This window comes from Ochotona princeps, chromosome 13, assembly GCF_030435755.1.
Source record: "Ochotona princeps isolate mOchPri1 chromosome 13, mOchPri1.hap1, whole genome shotgun sequence".
Taxonomy (NCBI): domain Eukaryota; kingdom Metazoa; phylum Chordata; class Mammalia; order Lagomorpha; family Ochotonidae; genus Ochotona; species Ochotona princeps.
Window position 1 is genome coordinate 2,746,808 of NC_080844.1, and position 8,493 is coordinate 2,755,300.

General features: G+C 50.6%; 1 pseudogene; it reads left to right on the forward strand.

The window, feature by feature from the left end:
- Window positions 1–455: 455 nt before the first annotated feature.
- Window positions 456–4,516, forward strand: LOC101525085 (histo-blood group ABO system transferase-like; annotated as a pseudogene).
- The last annotated feature ends 3,977 nt before the right edge of the window (window positions 4,517–8,493 follow it).

The following is an 8,493-nucleotide window of genomic DNA, read 5'->3' on the forward strand; positions in this document are numbered from 1 at the left end:
TACTGGGATCAGCTGGGCTGTGGGGTCCATAGAATTCCTCAGGTAGCCACTGGCCACGGTTATCTTGAAATGTCTGTGTATTTCTGGTGGTTGCTCCTGGAGACACCCTGGGCTTCTCCGTGTGGCCTCAACTTCTGCCATCTTGGCTGGCAGGGTCTAAGACTAGTATCCCCGAAACTCCCAGCCACCAGTATCCCCCTGGAAGTAACTGGAGATTCTCAGGGTGGGAGAGGGGAGCTGTGTGGCTCATCCCAGGCAAACCACAACATTTGATGGGACAGGAACACCACAGACACAGCCAGCCAACAGGAAGCAATTAACACAGTGACTACGATGTGATGGTTTATGAATCTGTTGCATGCCCCAGCCACCACTGTCCCCTGTGGGCCCCAGGTTCTATGCACTGCCTTTCGCTCCTGCTACCAAGCTTATCTCTTGTTGTTTCTGTTTGCAGCATGGCTGTTAGAGACCCCAATGGCTGGCAAGTGGTCGCCTTACCCAGGTATCATGCCTCAGTCAGTCCTCCCACACTGCAGTCTTAGTGTGCCCTGTCTGTGCCCTGGACAAAAAGCTATAGATGCTGGGCAGCCCCATCAGCCTGCCTTCCATGGAGCTAGGTGGCTCTTTCCCCACATCTGTGCTCTGAATTTGCCCACATCCCACAAATCTGGGAGAGCAAGTGACAATGTGTGTCACGTGGCTTTTCCATGTAGTGGTCACCAGCCTGGAATGGAGGTTCAGGAAGCTGGCACCTGTAATGGGGCCTTTGTCATGGCTGAAACTGCCAGGCTTCTGGGACTTGGGGGCCTTTCCCTTTGTGTTAATATTTGTAACTGTGGTAAAAAGACACAGAACTGTCATGTCCCTCTCATTTTGAAGTGCACATCAATGGCAGGGAGCTTGGCCACTTTGTGTAGTCGTCACCATCACACTCTCCAGAGTCTTTGTTTTCCCACCCAAGATTCTGTCCCTGGGAAATAATCCCTCTGGCCCTCACCCCAACCTCAGGCACCCTCTACCTCAGTGCTCCTCTGGGAACTCCTCAGTGGGTCCGCTGGGAATTCTTTAGTGATGGCTTGACCTTCACAGCACAGCACCTTCACTGTGGCCCTGTTGTGGTGCAGGCATGGCTGCCTTGAGAATGGGTCCTGGCTCACTCCTGATTTTGCATGTTTTAGGTTGGGGCAGGGCCACACTACTACATTCAAAGCAAACCCTGTGATATCCAAGTCATAAGATATTGCTGTCCTGTTTCCTATACAGGAAAGCACATGGCCTGGGCTAAATACCAGCCAGTGAGGAACAGAGCAGGCCCATGATCTGGCATTCACCCCAGACACTCCCAGGAGCCAAGGTCACATCTAGATTCCTCCATACCCAAAGTGAACCACAGACCTCTGAACATTCTTCCCAAAATCTTGAGCTTCCTTAGCTGCTCCCTCTAGTTTACAAATGCTGAGTTTAGAGCCTCTGAAATGAACTTACCTGGGATTCCCAAATGATGGGCCAGGTAAGCACAGGGTAGCCTGTGTGGGGCTGTTTGCCCTGCACACCACCCTCAACCTGTATTGTCCATCATTTCATGGAGACACACACATGGTACCTTGTTGTCTTGCAGAATGGTGTACCCCTAGCCTGAGGCACTGACTCCCTCTTGAGTGACTTCACTGGCAGGTATTTCATGTGGGACAAGTGGTGACATGGATAGCAGAGGAGGGAGTGGCATGTCTGGATCTCAGGGAAGCTGTTACACTTAGGTTCTGTGAGGTCTGCATCTGAAGGCCCCCACAATGCCCCCTGTCCTCCGTTCTAATGTGATCTGGTTTCCCAGTTTTTTCCCCTTATCCATCATGGAAATGTGCAAGGCTATGACAGCGTTTTCTACACACTTGGGAGTGGCATCCTGACCTTGTTGGGAGGACCTCCCTTCCCTGTGTGGGCCAGCAGGGCCTGAGGGCTGGTCCTAGCTGGCTGCACACTGCATGTCTGGAGTCTGGGTTTGTCTAGGGTTGGTTTCCTGCCAGGTTCCTCTGTAATGGGGGCAACCCTGGGAAATGTTGGAAGATGGAGGCTGAATAGAGGGTCTTGGAATAGAGGGTAGCCACCTCTGTTCACGCTGCTCTCAGCTCACATGTTGCTCTGGGGCTCTCTCCCTTTGCAGGAGAAGTGATGTCCTTGTGGTGACCCCCTGGCTGGCTCCCTTCATCTGGGATAGGACATTCAACATTGACCTCTTGAATGAGCAATTCCAGCTACAGAACATGACTGTTGGGTTGACTGTGTTTGCCGTTAAGAAGTGAGTAGCTGGGATGGTTGAGAACACAGCTTTGGCCACCACCTTGAGCTCTGGACTCAGAATGGGAAGGGGGACGCTGTTTCCTCTGCAAATACAGGGCACACTGTTGGATTTCCTCCTGTGTGAGCTTCAGAATAATGCAAGCTGTGTCATGGCTCAGACCCAGGCCCTGGGACTCTAGGTCTAGCCAGGAGGTGGAGATGGGCCACTGGCAACTGGCTATGCCTCAAAGTGCCTTGGAGAGCAGGATTGATGACAACAATGATACCACAGGCCCTGGGGAGATAATGAGTAGAGCCACGTGAGAGGATTCTGACCTCAACCTATTCTTACTTGCTGGTGTCATCCTAGGGTGGTTGTGCATGCTCCCCAGTTAGCTGCAGCACCTGCCTCGTCCATGTGGAATCCACTAGTGAGCCAGGTGTGGGATTGGCTGCAGTTGTTCAGACAGTCCCAGGCCTATGAAATGGGAACATGGCCCTAGGGCACCTCACGGCAGGACCAACCATCCAAAGCAATTGATTAAGTCCTCCTGTGGTGGGGACACACACACACACACAAACACTGGAGCTTTTATTCTTGGAGTTGAGATGCATGGCCTAGGCCTTACCTGCCCCTTCTTCCTTGGATGCCTTTCTCCCATCTATGAGGTTAAAAGCTGACAGAGTTCAGGCAGATTTATCAATCAGAGAAGAGATCCTGACAGACCTTATGGGGGACAGCCTGGGGCTACTTATACATGGTGAGGTGATCATGTGACAGTAATGCCTACCCAGGGTAGACGGCCCTGGGCTTGTGTACATCTTAGGCCATGGGGTATGAGAGAAGGCGGCAGCTCCTCAGTTGTTGCCTGCGAGTGTCCTGGCACACAGGGTGCTTATCATGGTGGACAGAGACAGGGTTCCTGCAGGGCATTGCAGACATTCCTGAGGAGATAAGGCCGAGATGATCCATCAGGAATTCACTCTCTCTGCCTCATGCCAGCATCCCTGCTCTGTCCAAACTGACACCATCCACAGTATGCGACCCAGCCTCTGCCACACTGGCAAGTTAGTGGTTTACAGAGGATCTTGGCTGCAGTCACCTTCAGGTCTCTGAGGGAAGAGATGCTGGGGTGTGACACTGGGGCTCATGCACTGAGAGGCTGAGTGTTGGGGTAACTGAGTCTTTACAGTCTCCAAGCAACTCTGCCAGGTGTGCACAATAGCGCCATGGGCTGAACTTCATGCAGGGTAGTGCGGGGAGGGGCACCACAGTGTGTGTTCTGGGGAATCTCATTTACCACTCCCCCATTTGTGTTATTGTGTATCCACCCTCTGTACCTTAATGCTCCCGACCTCAGCTAGGATGCTCCCCGTCCCCTGGGAGGAAAGGGTTAAGTGAGGCCCAACCATGAGCAGCTCCAAGACAATACAGGAGAATGTGGTGTCTCTGCTGCTTGCAGCCTCCGGAGGTCCTGTGTCCCTGAGTGCCCAGGTAGTCTGTGGTCTCCTTGGGTGGGGTGCTAAAAAGGTTCTATGGCCCAACTTTCTACCTACTTGTAGGTACATGGCCTTCCTGAAGAGGTTCCTGGAGACAACAGAGCAATATTTCATGGTGGGACACCACATCACCTACTACGTCTTCACTGACTGCCCGGCCAATGTGTCTTGTGTGCAGCTTGGACAGCAGCTGGCGTTGCTCTGTGTGAGTAGCCATGCCCACTGGCAGGACATGTCCATACAATGTATGGAGGCGATCAGCATCTTCTCTCAGCAGCGCTTCCGCCACAAGGTGGATTACCTGGTGTGTGCTGATGTGGACATCATCTTCTGGGACCATGTTGGGGTGGAGACCCTGACCCTATTCTTTGGCACCCTGCACCCTAGCTTCTATGCAGCCCGCGATGGGACCTTAATCTATGAGCATCAGTGGAAGTCCCAGGCATATATCCCCTGGGACAGGGGTGATTTCTACTACATTGGAGCCTTCTTTGGGGGATCGGTGGCTGAGGTGCAGCAGCTCGCCAGTGTCTGTCACCAGGCCATTGTGATTGACAAGGCCAATGGCATCGGGGCCATGTGGCATGATGAAAGCCACCTGAACAAGTACCTACTACACCACAAGCCCACCAAGGTGCTGACCCCAGAGTACCTGTGGGGTGATTGGCTACTGGACTGGCCCTCAGTCTTAAAGAAACTGAGGCTTCTGACTGTGCCCAAGGATAACCAGAAAATCTGAAACTCACGAGGGCCTTAGGATGAGGTCTGAGGCTGCTCTGTGCTCGAAGTTGTTCTGGGAGAAAGGGCACTGTGATTTCACTTCTTCCCACTTTAGAAAGATTCCCAAAGCTGAGCTGCTCAGCTGAAGTGCCAGCTGACCCTGCATCTGTCATCACTCAGAGATTCTCACACAGACACACACAGTCCTGCTCATAGACAATAGACACAAATACACAGATGTGCACGCTGACTCACGGCCCCAGTCATTGGCTCCAGCACACGTTCCATAGTGGCCACTACTAGCACCTTCTGCCAGGAGGGACCTGGACCCTTACCCTGGGATGAGACCAGACTCAGACTTCCTGACCAAGGCCCTAGTATGGACCTTTATCATCTTTCATGGATAGTTTTGATGATGTGGCTCATGGGGATAAGTTACCACCTGTAGGTATCCTTCATGGCTAGCAATTGCAGTCCCAGCTGCATCTCTGCTGACCTAACTCCATGGTAAACACCTGGGAAAGCAGTGGAAGAAGGCCAAGTGTCTCAACATCTGCTGCCCACCCTCAAGGGAGTTTGGGATCAAGATCTTGTCTCTTGATTTTGGCCTGGCCCTGTTTGTTGAGGCCATGTGGGGCATGAACCAGCAGATGGAAGATCTCCACTTTATTCACTCTGTAATTTTTGTTCAAATAAATAAATATTTAAATACCCAGTCAGATTTTGTCCTGTCTCATTTCCTAAGGATTGTATCCTTTTGTATTTATTGTTTAATTCTGTGATATATTTGCTTAAGTATGTTTCTAGTGTGTATCGTATGCCTGGTGGTTTTAGTGTGTGTGTGTGTGTGTGTGTGTATGATGTGTGTAATGTGTATTGTGGGTCTGTATTGTGTGTTTGTTTCATATAAGTACTATGAGTGTAGTATGTTTAGTATGTTTAGTGGCCTTGAACACATGAATACTTGCTCAGTCTCAATGGCCCTGCAATAAAACTGGCCCCAAGGATTGGCTTGGGAAACACATATTGAGCTGTGCAGAACTGGGGTTCCTTATTCCTTGCTGAAGTGATTTTCTATACCTTCCCACAGACGCAACTGGGAGTTTGATTCTGTCAAAGCAGGCAGGTGCAGGAGCGTGACCCATTTGGACACACCCAGGCTCAGCCCTGGCCATGTTCTTCACTGCAGCCTTTCCTATGAATGCAGGAAACTAGAAACTACCTGGTTCCTGCAGCAGGTTATACAGAGTCCATACACATGATGGTATTCTTTCTGGCAAGGGTAGAAAATAAAAGTGCTGTTCTGGAAAGATCTCTGGCTGGATGTGACCGTGGCAAGCATAGCCCCCGCTGGTCTAGCACTCACATGTCACCTTAGCTCGTCAAATAGTTTGTGTTCTCCTCAATGAGAAGGCGACTATAACCAGCCCTCTATGGGAATGCTGAAAGTTTCTCTTGGTGAGTGCCCCAGAGAGTGGCCACTGAGAGACCCGCTGCTTGGGTTCCCAAACCCAAGGGTCCTGAGCTTACTGGGACCTGTGCCTGAAGCTGGATCTGGCCTGAAGAAGGCAGCAGTGTGCTAGTACCCAGTGGAGCCACTGGAGCCAGGGGCAACCCCCAAGGTCAGACTATGTGTCCCTGGCCCAAGCCAGCATATTCTGTTCTATAACACCCGTGTCTGCAGTGTGAGCTCTTGGGTGAAGAAGGGTTCCTGGGGTCTCCTTCATCTTTGATGTCAGTATCTGTGCCCCAGGCGTGTCCTGGGAAGAACTCTGCTGGGCATGGGTGTGCCTCTGAAGTGGCTATCAAGGTCTTGATCAGTTTGGAGATAGGGAGACACAAAAGCTCCAGCTTGGACCCAGAGAAATAAAAAGTCCTGGAGGAAAATATGAAGGCAAGGCTGCAGGCAGAGCTGGGGCAAAAGGTGTTGCTAGGGTGACATTGATGATCAGCCATTTGTGTTTGAATCCTGGAGTCACACTGTGGGAGGACTGAACAAAGTGGAGCAGAGGTGAGTATGCCTGGGCTGGAAGGGGCCGCACGGCTGCAGGGGGTATGAGACTAGTGGGAGGGCAAGCATAAGACCAGACTGACCCTGGAAACTAGGCCTGTCCTGTTGCTCTTGGCCAACATTTCTGATACTAAAGCACCTGTCAACTGGAACCCAGACCCAGGTCAATCAGCATCCTGTTCTATTCATGCTCTTAATCATGGCTCAACAATGTCCTGTCATTGGCATGATGCAGGCTGGGCTGAGGGCCTAAACTTCGAGAATCTGTTTCCTTTTACTGGGACCCATCTATAGAGAGATCTTATATCACAGTCTATTTTTTATATAGCAAGCTGAGCAGAGACCACACAAAAGTTAGAGACATGGACTCACACAATTTGAACAGTGTCTTCTCATCACTTTGGTCAGACCCTGAGTACAGTCCACCTGGAGGAGAGGGCATCACAGGGCTTGGGTACCAGGAAATGATTCTCACTGGGGGTCTTTATTGCGGCTGCCAACCTCAGGTATCCAAAGGCAGCCCTGAGCTGATTCTGAATGTGTTGCCAGCTGGAGGAAGGGTGTTGTTATTCTTGTATGTCTCAATCTTCCTGTGCTGCAAGGAGGGGCTGAGGGATTAAGTGGCTTTCCCTGGCTCACACATGAGGACCACTGGGTAGAGGTAGCATGTCCAATTCTTCGTGTCAGTCTTTCTTAGGGTCCTGTATGAGTTGTGCGTAAGCTCAGGTGATACAAGCCTTAGGGTTCACATGTCACCCAGGCATTTGGTCTGTATATCTGAGGGCATCCCCAGGGAATAAAGTGGAGACTGAGGAGGCCCTGCAAAGCACAAGGACATGTCCAGGGATGTAGCTGTACATGCAGGAATGCTCAGAGCAGATCCACCTGATTTAGTGCTAGATGTCCCTTCTCCCATCTGGGTCGCTGGCTGCCCTAGGCCTGCCCTGGGTTGCTGCTGGGTAGTGCTGGTGTAATTGTGTGAGGTGAGCATGTGGTGTGGCATAGAGGGTAGTCAGCAGCTTACAGAGCCTTAGGGGATGTCTTGTTTGAGAAAAGGGCTCAGCTAGGTGGTCCTCAGGAGGTGACCTCTGTTCCTTAACGATAGGCACAATGGAAGCTGGGACCGTATTAGGTGTGAGCTCACATTCCAGCCTTGGTGGCTCAGCCAGATCTTTTGGCCAGAGACCCACTGGAAGGCATGTTGTCTCTCACCATTCTTGAGCCTAGGCTCAGTCAGCCCTGGGCTGAGGGTCTTCTTGGGCGCTGCAGATACTGAGTCAGCCTTCACCCCAATGGCTCGATCAGTTCTCCCCGAGGGACCCAGTAGTGACATGAAAAATCAGCCCAGGCTAGGACACCATTCACTACTCTGACACCTGCAGGGTGACCCTGTAGTCTTCCCTAGGTATGAGTCAGTGGGAACCTTGTGTTGGCTTCCCTTCAGAAGGAGCAAGTGGATGAATCTCTCTCTCTGTTTTTCCCTTCTCTCAAGTCTAGGGGAAAATTCAAATTTTTGCAGTTCATGCTTGTTGGCAATATTACTGTAACACTGACATAGCTGTATTTGTGTATATGTAAGTATACATGTGTGTATGTGTGAATTTACACTTATGTGTGTGAGTGAACATGTGTGTATATGTGTGTGCATGCATACATGTCATGCATAGGTATCTGTTCTCTATTCTACTCTTACAGGAACAGAAGTTATTGCATGCTGACCCACCCAATGTGAATTCATCTGGAGTACTACAAAGATCATACTTCAAAAAAAAGTTAGATTTTAAGGTTCCAGAAGAATATGACATTTTGGAGGAAGCTAAACATGGCAGGCTGTTTCCCAGGATCATGGATTACAATAGTATGCATAATCACAAGATCATGGTTCTTGCAACTTACTCTACGTGGAAGAGTGGCTTCTTGGAGTCAGCACAATACATTTTTGTTTATTCCCTTAGGAAAAAAAAATAGTGGGTTAACAGAATCAA